Source organism: Sceloporus occidentalis, unplaced genomic scaffold (genome assembly GCF_023333645.1).
Source record: "Sceloporus occidentalis isolate IW3139 unplaced genomic scaffold, rSceOcc1.0.p SCAF_2, whole genome shotgun sequence".
NCBI classification, from domain to species: domain Eukaryota; kingdom Metazoa; phylum Chordata; class Lepidosauria; order Squamata; family Phrynosomatidae; genus Sceloporus; species Sceloporus occidentalis.
This window is the reverse complement of record NW_028316982.1, coordinates 71,154,100-71,170,523: the sequence shown is the minus strand read 5'-3', so window position 1 is coordinate 71,170,523 and position 16,424 is coordinate 71,154,100. Positions and strand designations below refer to the sequence as shown.

At 42.1% G+C, this 16,424-nt stretch overlaps 1 protein-coding gene across 1 annotated transcript in view; it reads right to left on the bottom strand.

The window, feature by feature from the left end:
* Positions 1 to 15,616, bottom strand: part of LOC149318525 (von Willebrand factor A domain-containing protein 2-like) — a 55,833-nt gene extending 40,217 nt beyond the window's left edge. Inside the window, exon 1 of the mRNA XM_089507807.1 lies at positions 15,571 to 15,616. The gene's annotated coding sequence lies outside the window, so the exon portion shown is untranslated. The remainder of the gene's footprint in view (positions 1 to 15,570) is intronic.
* Positions 15,617 to 16,424: the final 808 nt, after the last annotated feature.

The window sequence follows — 16,424 nt, the reverse complement described above, 5'->3', positions numbered from 1 at the left end:
GAACCTCATTTTCACCTGTGGATAAAATTCTAAGTAACACTTCTCATTCCTGACAGAGAAAATACAATAACAACAGATTTAAATGACTAATAAATTCCTGCTCTTTCAGTACATCTAAAATCTACTGCTTGAGGTGACTGCATGACACTAAAACTTCCTTTTTGCTCCTCAACATGTCCCTATTATTTTTGTCTATCCCTACCCAAGAAAGCATGATGGAGTGGGTTGAACACTGAACTATGACTCTGGAGTTCAGGGTTCAGTTCCCCACTTAGCCATGGAAACACACTGGGTGATCTTGGATGAGTTGTCCACTCTCATGCCCCAAACCTTCGGGTCACCATAAGTTGGAAATGACTTGAAGGCACACAACACCAAGCCAGATAAGCAATACCAAAAATCTGACAAATCTCTTCTTTATGTTCAACAAAACATCTTCCCAGACCACTCTTAAAGGAGGGGGAAGGATAGAATTTGAAAAATTAAATGAACTTGGCAAAATATTCTCATAGTAAGATACCCTGGTTCAATTATATACATGGATTGCTAGATATGGGATGGGCATTTGCTTGAAAAATTGTGGATCTCCTTACAAAAACAAATCACATTGTTTGGAAGAACCCCTTGTAATAAATGTTATGGCAGACCAGAATATGGGTGATGGTATTGTAATACATAAACTACTGTACATATACAAACTTTTAAGATTCTGCCTGCCATTGGAAAGTAAAAATAGTCCTACATGGTGATACACACTATATAGTTGTACTGTAGATCCATTTTCTTATTATAGATTACACATGAGTACCTTTTTAATTTATGAGCTACTTATAAACCTCCATATGCTGCTCTAAATAGTAGTGGCACTTTTGAATAAACATAGATCTGGCCTCTAGCTGGCTAGTGCTCAAGTTTACTGTAGCAAAAATTTTCCACTAAAATTGTGCATGGAAACCCTGGACTGGTGACTGTTGTAGAAGGCTGCCATGAATCATTGGTGAGTCTTGATATATTGTTTGGGAGCCATGCCCTATCCTATGTATAGTCCTTTATACAGCTTATACAGCTTCATTTCAACTTACCAAAATTCAGATATAGCACCTTGTAGCAAACTGTAGCCTAGAATCCTGGAAAAGAGTGTATTTTGGTCTGTGCATTGACAGACAGACAAATAATACCTAGAGATGCAGAAAACATGATGCTAGTTTTCAGTGCTCACTGGCTTCTTCATCAGGTGGTTTAAAATGCAGGTGAAACAGAAGGAATCACTAAAGCATGCTAGTCTGTATCCCATGCTCTGGATATTAAGTGAGAATATACTTATCCAGACACAAACTTTGCCAAAATTGGGGCTTTTTGGCTTTACTGGAGGCGTCAGAACTGTTCTCAGGGGAAATGTTACAAAGGGGAACAGAATGTGTTTTCTTTCAGAGCCTTTGTCCCTTTTGCTCCTCCATCTGTTTTGGAGGTGGGTGGAAGGTGGAGACTTAACTTTTAGGCTGCAGAAACACTCTCACGGTAACATCCAAAGCCACAAAATGAAGACTTTCAGGCTTTCGTGACTCCAACAAAGCCACTCCTGTTTCCCATGTGTTATTTTGTTACCAACTTTGTCTGATGAATTAGTGAGTGAACACAATTTTTTTTTACTTTCTGATTGATCCAGTGAAGGCATTAGCGATGCATATTTTGGATTCTGTTTAATGGCCAATATGCCTACTCATGCAGACTGAATCCAGAGAAAATGGAAGTACTTGTGATAGGTTCCCCAGGTCTGGGATTGGAGATTTGTCCACCTGTCCTAGACGGGGTCACGCTTCCCCTGAAGGACTCTGTTCGCAATCTGGGGGTGCTCCTGGACTCATCGCTTCACCTTACATCTCAGGTGGATGCGACGGTCAGGAGTACCTGTTATCAGCTTCGGTTGATACGCCAGCTGCAACCCTACCTGGGCCGGGGGGACCTTGAAACAGTGGTACATGCTCTGGTAACCTTTCGTTTGGATTTCTGTAATGCGCTTTACATGGGGCAACCCTTGTACCAAACCCGGAAGCTTCAATTGGTTCAGAATATGGCTGCAAGGCTGGTCACTGGATCTTCCAGGGCCAGTCATATAACACCGGTACTTAAAGATCTACATTGGCTGCCTATTCGCTTCCGGGCGCAATACAAGGTGTTGGTTATTACCTATAAAGCCCTAAATGGCTTGGGCCCAGGGTACTTAGAGGACCGCCTCTCTCCATATAATCCACCCCACACTCTCAGATCGGGGGATAAACATCTTTTAAGAGTTCCAGATGCTAGACGAGTCATTACTACACAAAGGGCCTTTTCCACCGCGGCCCCTAAGCTCTGGAACTCGATCCCCGACGAGCTCCGCTCGACCCTCTCCCTAGCCCAATTTAAAAAAGGGCTGAAAATGTATCTCTTCAAACAGGCTTACCCCCAATAGCCCTGTTGCGATTCCTCTCCCCCCCCCCCCCACTGTTGTTACAATCGTTATTACATCGCTGCTAGCTTGGAATTGTTATTGTTACTGGTGTTTTATATAGTGTAATTGTAATTTTTGATAATGTTTTTATTGTAATTTGTGTGTTGTTGGATTGCTAAATCCACCATTGTAACCCGCCTTGATCTCTGGAAAGGCGGGCTAGAAATAAAGCTTTTATTTATTTATTATTATTATTATTATTTAGAAATACATAGAAAAGGATGCTACATGTGTAGATTTATCCACACAGACCTGGGCCAGTCCTGTACCTAGCCTAAGGGTGGACAACTGTGGCCCTCTAGATGTTGTTGGACTGTAATTACACTCATCCCTCCTGATTCATGAGGGATCTCTTCCGAACCCCCCCCCCCAAACGAATCAGAAATATCACTGATATTAAAGCCCCATCGATTATGGCAGCGCACTTCTGCCCACGCCACTGCACGCACACCAGAAGCATGTGCACCATTTTGTCCCTCCTTGCTTGCCATCTGCAAAGGACCAAAGGACTCCAAGTCCACAAGGGATGAGTGTACTTTCAGCCCTAGACAGCTGACCAATGGTGATGAATACTCACAGTTGTAACAACATCTGGAGGGCCACAATTGCCCGCCCCTGACCAAGACTGAAGACCACCTAATAACTCTATATATGCTACCCTGAACTCCTTTGAGAAAAACTAGGTTACAGCTGTACTTACCTGCCTATCTACCATCTGTCTGTCTGTCCATTCATCCATTCTCCCAGATATTTTTAACTGGCCAGGATACTCCCAAAGCTCTAGCAATGGAAAAGGACAGGTTGCATACCTGTAACAGTATTTCTTCGAGTGGTCATCTACAAATTCACACGAATGCAGCACAGCTTGGAACCTTCTGGAATCACTGGGCAAATTTAACTTTGCAACTTTTCTTTCTTTATTAATTACAATGAAGAGGGGTTTTAAAATGAAAAGTTTCAACTTCCTCAACCAAGTACAATGATCCCTACCCAAACCAGGGCTATAAAAAAGGAAAGTGATCCAAAACTGTGCATTATGGTCTGAATCTTATTGGTTAGTCCCAAGTAGAACAGGTTAATTGAATTAATTGTTAATGGTGTCTCAATACACAGGTAAAATTAATTTATTTAATAGATCTAGTCTTAAATTGTATGCCATGGGCAGGTTTACTCGTATCTATTTTATTGTTTGCATGTACAGCGCTGTACAAATCTACAGCGCTATATAAATAAAGCATAATAATAACAATAACAACAACAACAACAACAATAATAGTCAGGATTGACAATAGGGTCTATGTTAATATATTTAATGAAGTAGTTTAGCCCATACTTTTCAGTCAAGGAGAGAGTGCTCTAAAAACTTGTATTTTACTACTTGAGTATAGGAGATTTGCCTGACAACTGTACACTTGATATCTTATATTTTGTGGTTACGTTAGACTTAAATCCAGTTGTTCATCTCAACCGTTGAAACAGCAGGAACATGGTAATTCATTACATATGTAAGCTCCATCAGTTCAGAGTTTACTCCATCTGGTACAAGCAACTGAATTTTGATCTTGAGAAGCAGTGTAAGCAAGGATACTGGTTTGACTATGGAGGACCAGTGTTCAAATCCCCTCTCAGCCATGAAAACCCACTGGATGACCTTGGGCAAGTAACACTCTCTCAGCCTTAGACAAAAGCAATGTCAAATCTCCTCCGAATAAATCTTGCCAAGAAAACTCCAGGATTGTACCAACATGAGGACTCACCATGGTGCAGTGATTTGGGTGTTGGACAAGGACACTGGCAGACAAGGCAGTAGTATCACTCTGGCTAGGGGTGGGCCGTACTGGGTGACACCCCAGAATGGGGTAGACACTCGGTCATCTTCTCACCCCCTGCGGCAGCTCCTCAACCCACGTGGGTGTTCCTTGGGCCAGCGCAGACTCCTCTTGTGGCCCACGGGGGCATGGCTGCAGCCCTCACAAATGTCCTTCCAGCCCCAGAGTTCCAGAAACCTGGAAGTCTGGGCCGGAAGTCCCACCCCCACACCGGGTGTCACCCGATGTGGAGACAGCACTGAGACAAGGGTTCAAATCTGAGACAGAAGATTGAGAGATGGCATGGTAGGTATGTTTAAATATCTGAAACGATGTCATGTAGAAGGACCAAGCTTGTTTTCTGCTGTTCCAGACACTAAGATTCAAAATACAGTGCAGAAATAATCCAGTTTGAGACCGCTTTAACTGCCCTGGCTCACTGCTAGAGAATCCTGGGAATTGTAATTTATTGTGGCACCAGAGCTCTCTGATAGAGAAGGTTCAATATCTCACAAAACTACAGTTCCCAAAATTCCCTAACAGTGAGCCAGGGCAGTTAAAGCGATCTCAAACTGGATTGTTTTTGAAGTGTGTTTTGGACTTAAAACATGAACCAGTGGATTCAAATTATAAGAAAAGAGATCCCACATTAGGAAGATGTTTTTTGGAGGTATTTAAAACAGAAGTGGGATGAACATATTTCAGGAGTGCATTAGGTATGTATTCCTGCATGACAGGGGTTGGATTAAACGGTCCTTTCCAATATTATGATTTTATAATTCTATGAAATCCCTACTCAACATGGAAACCCACTGGATAATCTTGGTAAAGTCACATCCTTTCAGCGTTAGAGGAAAGCAATGGCAAACAGCCTCTGGAAATGTCTTACCAAAAAAAACCCACATGATAGGGTTATTTTAGGGTCACCAAACGCTGGAAAATGACTTGAAGGCACACAACTGCCACCACAGTGTTGCCATAAGTCAGAGTCAACTTGAAAGCACATAACAGCAAAACAATCTAGTAATAATGCTTGATGTGCTGAGTGCCACCTGAAACCTCTTTTCAACTTGGTTGCTCTGTGTTTAATTAGATACCTGCAAGTCTGACAGCAACTGAGGAGTCCTTCAGTAACTTTAATTTTCTTGTTCTGCACTCCATCTCTTGGCACATGCCAGGAAGATGAAAGTGCTTTCCCTCCATTCCTAAAGGGCACACATTCACAACTCCAGAACTACCTGACTGCTATTTCCAGAAACAGGCCCCCACTTGCTGTCATATCTGACAAGTGAGCAAGAGAATCCACCATAACTCTGAATTTTGGGAGACAAAGATGCTTTCATGACCTTCTTATCTTTCCTTGAAATCTCAGATTTCTCCAGGGAAATTATTTCACCTAGCTGCCCTGCTTTACTTTTTCGGAGGGAGCAGTGAGCACAGAAAACAACATATGGGTGCATTAGCAAGCTATCAGTCAGTGCTCATTTAATATCATTTTTAAGATCAGTATCTGTGAAAGGTTTTGAATGTTTAGATTTGCAAATGGGGCTTCCACTGGAAGGGGTCAGAAGTGCATTCACAGTACGCACTTACACAATGTAGATATGTGAGGCAATTCTGTTTAATCTTAAGCATATGTCTGTCCTGCATCCATGAAGATCTGATTTTATTTCTTCTCCAGAAAGTATCACAGCGGGCAGAAAAATAATATTCAAATGCTTCCACCTTATTGCTCTGTGTTCTGCTTGGCTCTGTTTAAACAGTTATCCCTAGCCCAGCCACAGTACTAGAAATTAGTTGGGCAGGGTGAAACTCCTTATGCAGTGGACCACAGTAAGGTAAGGTGCGGCTCCATGGTGGAGTGAAGGGAACACAAAACTTTCTCTCTGTTTAAGAATTTCATCCTAACTGCACCCATTCTTTATATGTGAACAAGAGAAATGTGCTTAGGATACATACAGTTGCCTCAAGAGCTGGGCTGTCAGAATTTGAAGTTGGCAACCACCAAGAATTCCAGGCAGCAACCATCAACAGTATTATTCACTACTAGTGTTATTTCTTACCACTAGTATTCTTGTATCATTTACTACTGCAATTACTGCTATAGCCCTTGCAGACTGCCATCTGAACCTGTTGGACATTCAGCTTAGAGGTTCTTAAATACTGCAGGCTTGATCTAACACAAATGTTAGCATGCTGTTTCTCCTCTCAGGAAGTCTTCCCCAATCTTGAATCCTCCAGATCATATCTCCTACATCAGCATGGCAAATAGCCATCAATGATGGGTGTTGTATGGAGGGAGACAGGTTTGAATACAACTTCTACTTTAAGCCGCCATCTTTGCGTATCGGACGCTGAGCGTCCGTACGCGTCGCGCCGCTTGTGACGTAGCGAGCGCGCCCCTGGCGCCTCGCTATGTCGCAAACGCGACGGTAAAAGGGCGGGGTACAGACCGCCGCTTTGCGGCGGTCTCCCGCCGCCGCCAGTAGGTCCGCGGGGGAGCCGGAGCCTTCAGACGGCCCGACTCCCGCGCGGACCGAAAAAGAAGCTCCAAAATGGAGCTTCTTTTACCGTCGCGTTTGCGACGTAGCGAGGCGCCAGGGGCGCGCTCGCTACGTCACAAGCGGCGCGACGCGTACGGACGCTCAGCGTCCGATACGCAAAGATGGCGGCACCCATGTGGAAGGGGCGCCGCCATCTTGTACGTATAGGATACGTACTAGGGTTAGGGGGGTGCGGAAGCACCGCCCCTTCCTAACCCTAGTACGTATTCTATACGTACTAAATGGCGGTATGTATCCCGCCAAGAAGCTCCATTTTGGAGCTTCTTTTTCGGTCCGCGCAGGAGTCGGGCCGTCTGAAGGCTCCGGCTCCCCCGCGGACCTACTGGCGGCGGCGGCAGACCGCCGCAAAGCGGCGGTCTGTACCCCGCCAGAATTCATCATCATTGGCTATGCTGGATAGGACTACTGAGATTTATAGTCCAACAACTCGTCAGTAGATGCTGTGGCATCACTAAAGGTTGCAGGCCACACCGGCTGACATGTAGAAGAGGGGTGACATGGGGAAGGGGTGAGAAAGAGCAAGCATGCCCTTCTAGGCTTTGCCACAGTAGCAGCTTGCTCATGTGGAGCAGGCCACCACTGTGGCAAACGAAAAGAGCACGTGTGTCCTTTTGGCTACTACACACCAGGTGATACTTGAGGTGGAGATGCCACTGTGCAGATGCAGCAGTTAGAAGGTAGATTCCTATTCCTGTTCTGAGGATCATCAATTAATGGTACTAAAGTGGACCCTTGGTATCCTTTGGGGTTTGGTTCCACTGAATACCAATATCTGTGGATGCTCATGTCCCATTATATACAATGATGTAGTACAATGGTGTCCTTTATATAAAATGGCAAAATCAACATTTGGTTTTTGGAATTTTTGGATGGTTGAATCTGTGGATGCATAATCCGTGGATATGGAGGGCTGATTGTACTGCAGTAATTGGGAAGGGATAAATAATGGAATGGACTATAGCTAGATTGGGGACAGGCAGACTTGGGTCTTGGGTAGTCTATTTGGTCTTATATATTTGGACTCAGACTGCCATACTTATACTAGACCCACTGAAATAAAGGAGATTTGTCCAACCTTAATGCATTTATTCTTAACTTTGCTAAGTCTGGATCCAGCAATACCCACGAATCACCCATCTGTATTTTACGTTTTTGGAACACAGTGCATTCTTAGGGCCTCTTGAGGATTATCCATAACTGGCTGGAGTTGTGTGCAGTTTTGTTTAAAATTTTAAAGTGCTTTAATGGATCAGACTCATGTTGATGTCATCTAACACTCTACAAGAAGTGCAGTCTTCCTAGATGGCTTGTCAGATTATTTGGACTGGCTCTGCTAGTATAAAGAAGTCATCATGAGAATGTGTCTGGCTCCTGCCTTTCTACATCAAATGTATCCAAAAAGACAACAAAAGCAACTATCCTATAGCCATATGACTTCTTTCATTTATGCTAAAACAAATGGCATGTAGATGGGGATTTTCCTTGATAGACAGATTTCAGTGAAGTGGATTTTATAATTTAGAAATAACTCCACAAATTATCTGCAGTTTTCAAATTTTGTGTGTGTGCATGCTAATTTTAACTTAAATTTTAACAAAATTTAAAATAATGCCAATTCTTCAAATAAAAAGGCAGCAGTAGCAGCTCAAAATATTTAAAACTGAATGTAGTTCAAATTCAACCCACATACTGACAAACCCACATTCAAGACTGTGGAAATTAAACTGAAATTTATGAAGAATATATGTTTGTAAGGTGATTTATTCTGCAGAACATAAGAGGGAAACAGTGCACCCCCAATGATGTTACCAGAACTCCTTTCATGCCTTGGCATTGACTGATGGAGAGTTCAACAATATCTGGAGGGCCACAGATCTTCCATACTGTAGGATATGATCTGGATGGGGATTTTCCTCTTTTCATCTGCATACATGATCATAAACATAAAGTGTGTTCAAGAGACCCTTAAAGCAAATGCTACCAAAAGGAGAAAAACAGCTCATTTGAAAGTGTTGTGAAATAGTACAGCTTGAATCAGGAGCCAGTGTGGTATAGTAGTTTGAATGTTGTTGGACTAAGACCCCTGGAGACCTGGGTTTAAGTCCCCTCTTGACCATGGAAATCCACTGGGTGATCCTGGTCATCTCACGCTTTCTCAAGAGGCAACCCCCCCCCCCCCCACACACACACACAAATCTTGCCAAGAAATCCCTAGAAAAAGAGGGTCACCATTAGTCAGAGACAACTTGAAGGTGCACAACAGCAACAAGTTTTAATTGATGAGGAGCAAATTTACCGAGAGAGAGAGAGAGAGAGAGAGAGAGAGAGTGTCATTAGGTTTCTCATTCTATTTCTTAGTAAAGACTACACTACTTGTAGATAAATGATAACATCATCATCATGGTCATCTTAGTAAGAAAATAGTCATTAAAAATACAATTTTAGAGACATGTAATGCCACCTGTTACAAAATCCTGCTACAAGAATTACAGCAAGTCTTCCACCATCTTTTATAAATGCCAATATAGTTTTAAAAGGACAGCCAAAATGCAGATTCCTGTTTATTAGAAATGTTTTTTATGGAAGAAAGAGACATGCTTATTTTAATCTTTCCAGTGCAACTAGATACATCTGTTATTATGACACATACATCTGAGGGGGAAGGGTGAGTCGATGTTTGTTTTGGCTGACAAGTTTTAAACCTCTAAAGAGAAGTTCATTTGGTTCACAGCGAACTACTCAAGAACTAGTCCTTTTTGGCAAACCTCCTGTTTGTCAATGCTTTTGCAAACCACACCAGAATTGAAATCTGAGTACAGAAATTCCATGTTTGTAGACTTCAGGCTTGCCAGATATACTTTGATTTTGCTCCCCCCCCCCTTTTTTTTTTCCTTCTTCTTCTTTTCAGTAGAACTTCCAAGACCTACCAACAAATGCCAAACACAAAACACATACGTTTGAAATAAAAAGAATATGGAGCCTCTAAGCTAGAATCAATGTGATTTTCATCCACATTTGAAAGCCTTCATGTTATGTTGGAGAAAATATGCACAAATTCTTATGAAAAATTAGCGGAAATTAGATTATCTCCTATATCTATTCTGACTTTATCAATTTGTTTTTAGCACCAGAACTGAACTGACCTGTAAACCAACTCATGGCTACTCCAAGATCTCTTCATTTCAGCTACCCCACATAGGTGGTAGTTAGGACATACTTGGTTTTGCTCTTGGTAAAAAAGGAAGAAATCAAGTATTGTCAGTTGGTGGTTCAAGGAGTACCTTTACCCCACCTATTGTAAGGTCTAATTTTGCCCTTACATACTTTCCCTACAGTTTCTAAAACTCTGGATTTGGATCCTAGCATATTCCCTATTCTATTACTCCTGAAGTAGGATTGCTACATTCAACTTGAACTTATGGCAATGCTATTTAAGGATTTTCTTAGCAAGATTTCTTCAAGAGAGCTTTGCAAATCCCTTCTTCTGAGGCTTGAAGAGTGAGACTTGTTCAGGGTCACCTAGTGGTTTTCCATAGCTAAGTGAAGATAAGAACTTTGGTTTCTGAGAGATATAGTCAATATGTGCTCATGCAGACAGTTTTAAAAACTGATTTCCCATTAATCAAAACTGCAATATGACCCTATAAGCAAATATTGGGGAATTATTTTTTTTCTATGGGAACAAATGCCAAATAGAATTTAATATTGAAATCATGAGGACCACATGTCCACTCGAGGATGCCTTGTCTAACAAGATTCTGTTTGTAGATGCTGGAAATCATGTGGCCTTCAAATGTTGTTGGACTAAAGATCACATCAGCCCTTGCTTGTAAAGAATGCCGGGAGCTGCAATCTAACAACACATGGAAGACCACAAGATTCCCACCTGAACTCCAGAGTGTTTTCAGGATAGACATGAATGATACTCCTTCATGTATGATACTCGGATTGCTGCTGCCATAGATGAGGCAGGAATGACCCAAATAGTCTAACAATTCAAAAGCCAAGAGTCAAAGGACATAGGAGCAAATTAACAGCAAATATATAGTACAATTACAAGATGGCAGTCCTACAGACATTTATCTGGAGTAAGCACCATGGCACTTACTTATGAGTAACCATGCACGAGATTGTGCTGTTAATTTTTCTTCTTATACACAAACTGTCCTAAATTAATATGGACCTGAGTGGAAACGTTTAGTGGGAAAATAAAACTAATGATGATAGCCTACAGAAATGCTGAAAAGATGAATACTTAACATAACATGTTGAAAAATCAGAGGGAAAGCAAAATTGACCCCTTTCTTAACCAGGAAGGATAATATACATGCACAGTGGGTATATTACTATGTAAATTCATACACATTAAGTGATGGCCGGTGGGTACCATGTCAACCGGAGGAGGTCTATTCTAGACTACAAGGGGCTATTTGGAGCATTGTGCATGCAATACATGTTTCCTATCACTGTAAGAAACCCCTCTTCACAATGGCTTCATTTCTGCTTCATCTCACAGGACTGTCTCATTGGTTTGACTCAGAAAATGAGCTACATTCTTCCCAGCTGCTCCAGGAAACCCACTTCTGTGAGACGCTTAGTAAAGCAGATGAACTCACATCAGTGATAAGATCAGGCAGCAGCTACATTTACAGAAAAGTATCCATTTTATTCAAGATCTTAAGTGTACAGGTATGCTTCCAGGAAGCTGGCATGAGTCCTGAGGCACTGTGATCAGACAAAGGAGCAAGTTGTCTCCCCATCTCTCTTTGCGGATTGGAAACAGGACTTTGTTCCCATCCAAAACTGAATGGTATAAATTACCCCTTTTTGATTTCTGAACTGCAGAGAGCAGCTGCCTTCTTTTGGGAGACACACAAGAAGGGAACTCAGAATTTGCCTGTGGTCATTAAAATTCATAGGCTCACAGCTCGGATGAACTGAAAAGGATGTATGTAAGACACTTCCTTCCCCCACTTGGTGCCTTCCAGCTGTGTGGAATAACTCCACCATTCTCAGCCACCATGGTCATTTGCAGGTTTGGGAAGGCTGGTATTACAATCCCATCAAAAACACCTGGGGCAGTGGTTCCCAACCTTCCTAAAGCCGCGACCCTTTAATACAGTTCCTCATGTTGTGGTGACCCAAACCCATGAAATTATTTTCGTTGCTACTTCATAACTGTAATTAAATAGGTGTTTTCCAATGGTCTTAGGCGACCCCCATGAAAGGGTCATTCGACCCCCAAAGGGGTCCCGACCCACACGTTGGGAACCACTGACCCAGGGAATCACATCCCTCTACCAGAACAAACCCACACTTCACAGTAAGGCAGTGACTTTGTTGGGACCATCTAAGATGTCCCAAAGGAATGCTTGTGTTCTGCTAAATAGCTTTGTTAGGCCAACAAACAACAAAAGCACAACACTCTGTGCAAGGTTTTGAAACTTCAGGGCCCCTTGTTTGAGGCTACAAAGAGCAAGCAGGGAATTGTGAGTTCTCAAGTTTTTTAGAAGTCTTTTTGAGTCTGGATGTTAAGGGGAAAGGGGTGAGCAGCAGAATCTACAGATTCTGCATCCATGGATTCCACTGTCCATGGCTTGAAAATACTTTTAAAAACCCACACATTCCAAAAAGCAAAACTTGATATTGCCACTTTGTGAATTAAATGCTTTTATTAATTTCCTTAACATTAAAAACATGACAAAGACATTCATGTTACCAGTAACAAAGACCAACACACACACACACAAAGAAAACAAAAACTTGCAATCCAACAACATTTGACAGGTTACATGACTCCCACTCCTGTTCTGTCCTGGAAAAGTGCTGGAAAATTGGAAAGCTTGTGCACTACGATTTGGTGATATTAGTTCCACGGAAAATTGCAAGTTTACATGCTTGATTTGGGCTGTACTAAGAGTCTACAAGATTAAGCCAACAAGAATGGGAATCATGCATCATCCCTTCAGGGACGTAGCCAGGATTTTAGGAAGGGGGGGGGGGGTCCAGACTAAGTGCCACCATTATAATGGGGCTTGGGTGCGGCGGCACAGCAGCACACACCATTCATTTTTCTAATGGAAGGGGGGGGGTCTGGACCCCAAGATCCCCCCCCCCCTTGGCTACGTCCCTGATCCCTTCACGTTGGACTCCAAGTCCCAGCTGCCCTAGGCAGCATAATCAATGGTGATGAATGCTGGAAACTGTAGTCCAATAATATCTGGAGGGCTGAAATGTTTTCCACCACTGGCATGGGACCCGAATCTAAAAAACCCAGCAATTCAGCCTCTGATTGCCAAGGAAATTACAAATAAAATAAAATATGACAACAGCCTGCATTTCCAACAATCTTTCAGCAAAGTTCCAAAACCTAGAATTTTGTTCACTGAGCACCTTCACAGGCATCATATTAGTGTAATAATAATAAAAAGCTTTTACTAATCCTGTCTGCACAGTTATACCAGTTTCATACCACTCTATTAAATGTGGCTTCATTTTAGGGAATCCTGGGGTTTGTAGTCTGATGGTATTTAGATGACACAATAAAGTTTTTGTAATAATATTTATTTATTTATTTATTTATTTATTTATTTATTTATTTGTATCCCGCTTCTCCCATTTGAGGATCAAGGCGGGTAAATACAAAATAATAACAATAAAAACATTTCACTGGAATAACATCAGTTAGTCAAGCAGGCTTTTAATACATGATCATGTCAGGGTGGCCCTTATATGGGGTGTTGTGTTTTAGTTATGCTTTTTAACTTCTGTATATTTTAATGTCATTTTAAACTGGTTTTAGTTAGATTATTTTAATTGTTTTAAAATTGTTATTGTAAAGTTTTTAAAATGTTTTCATCTGTGATCCGCCTTGGGTTCCTTTCTGTGAGAAAGGCAGCATACCAATGAAATGAAATGAAATAAGGTACCCTGGAAAAGAGGGACTGATGATGAAATCAGTTTAATTTGTTAAGGTAAACAGATACTCAATATACTTTGGGCATTTCTAATTCAGGGGACTGTAGGTCTCCAGTAGAAAATCCTAAATTTGTCAGCAAACCATAAATCCAGAATTCCTTAGAATGGAAGACAGGGCAATTAAAGCTAACACAAAACTGATATAAATGTACAGAGCAGATACAACTGTTTAATGTCATACCCCAAACGTATTAAAATGGATTGAAATGAAAGGATGCTATAGTTGGAGCATGCCACCAGGTGAGCTCTCTGGAGGCTGGGTTTCCAAATTCTTCCCAAAATGAAGAACTCCCTGTTGGCTTGAAAAGGCATCCTCTCCTTTTGATCGCTTGTGGGATTTCTAGCACAGAGCTCAGGCACACCATGCCCTTGTTGTTGTGTGCCTTCAAGTAATTTCTGACTTATGGCTACCCTAAGGTGACCCTATCATGGGATTTTCTTGGCAAGATTTTCTCAGAGGAGGCATTGCCTTTTCCTGAGGCTGAGAGAATGTGACCTGTCCAAGGGCACCCAGTGGGTTCCCATGAATGAGCTGGGATTTGAACCCTGGTCTCCAGAATTGTAATCCAACACTGAAACCACTACACTACACTAGCTTTCTAGACGGAACACTACAACTTCCAAAATGGATGGAGGAATGTACTGTGAATTTAGTTGTTGTTGTTGTTGTTGTGTGCCTTCAAGTTGTTTACAACATCTGGTGACCCTGAGGCAAACCTATCCTAATTAGATTTTCTTGGCAGGTTTCTTCAGAAGGGGGTTTGCCATGGATTTTCTTTGAGGCTGAGAGAGTGTGACTTGCCCAGGGTTGTTCAGTGGGCTTTGAACTCTGGTTTCCAGAGTCCTAGTCCAATGCTCAAACCAGTACACGTGAATTTAACAAGTATACCAAATGCTATGACTTTTGAGGTTTCAGAAATAGTTTGGACGATTGCACAGTCACATCTTTGGGTATACTTTATGCATTCACAGGTCCATTCCTCGGTCTATTTTGGAGGTTCTGTCAAAGGTAGGCAAATAAGGCTCAAGCAAGTGATGTGATGGTTTCTATTTTTCCTTAGAATAGTAGCCCTTTGGACTGCTTCTCAAGGGGGCTCAAAAGGCAGACTACAGAGCAGGTGCAGTGTAGTGGTTTGAGTGCTGGACTATGACTCTGAAGACCAGGGTTCAAATCCCCATGCAAGCAGTCGAGTCACACTCTCTCAGCCTCTGAGGATGGCCATGGCAAAAACAAACAACCCAAAACAAACTCTCTCTGAAGAAACATGCCAAGAAAACCCTATGATTGGTTCCACCTTAGGCTCGCCTTAAGTCGGAAACCACTTGAAGGCACACCACACAGACAGGCGGAATAATTTGAAAGGCAGCATAATTTGGATGTCATTATTATCAAACTTTAATTATAAAGCACTGTAAGTTTACACAGCGCCGTACATCAAATAGAACAGAATAAAATCAAATAGATCTGCTAGTGGAGTACATTTTAGAAAATGGAATATAATACAAAATTAATACACAATACCATTCAACAAAAATATATAGACAACAGATTAAGAGAAACATCAAATAACAATCAGGTAATGTCTGGGAACGACATTCCCTGAACAGAATGGTCTTTCACTCAGTTTTAAAGCTGAACTCCTTTGTTTTTGGAGCTCTGGAGATAAAACAACAAAAGACCGACCCTAGGATTTCTGCAGCCCAAAAGTTTCCAGAGTGGATCCCTTACCTGGTTGGCTGGTTCCCCTTACAGATCCCCCGGCGCCGTGGATCTTCTTGGGAAAAGGCAGAGAGAAATGGAAATGTGGAAGGATCGCCTCTGCAAAGCAAGAAGAAGGAGGGGAAAGATAGATAGAGGGAGGAGATTGGAAAGAGCTTTTCTTTCTTCTTGGCTTTTTCGGTGGCATCTCAGGTGAGGGGATGGGCGCAGATCCCCTCCAGCCCTGAGCTTTTCTGCCCTTTTGGAGAGTTGGGGACCCACCAAGATCCCACCCTTCGCCAGGAGGATTTGCAAAAGGTCCTCCATTTGGAGCACCACTAAGCAGCAGGGATTTATATTTATAATCAGAGCAGACCAACAAACCAGTCAGGAATGAATAAGTGAAGCCACTGCTTATTTTGTGAACTATCATAAATAGTAACCTAAATATATTCAAAGAAAAATCCACCAAACAGTGATACCTTTCTTGGCCAACCGACATGCACAATATACATGTTGCAAGCTTTCGAGGCTCCACTGGCTTCTCCATCAGGCAAGGTGTTACCCAAACATTTGTTGTTTCTGTCCTTAGTTAAGATGGCATGGGGATGGTATCTTTCACAGGTTGGCATGTCATCCCTTTGGAACATGACTAAGAAGCATGCACTTACATGTCTACATGAGTATTTCGAGGCTTTAGTTGGCCAGGTCCCCCATTTTTCTTGCATGTGCTACATTTTACGGTACCTTGTCCTCCTCCTTTGAGGTTAGGACATCGGCTCAGCCTGGGAAGGACCGGATGGGAACTCTTCTCAGGGTGACCAGATGTCTTAACCTGAAAGGAGGACAAGATACCTCAAAATGTAGGATACTCAAGGGAGCAA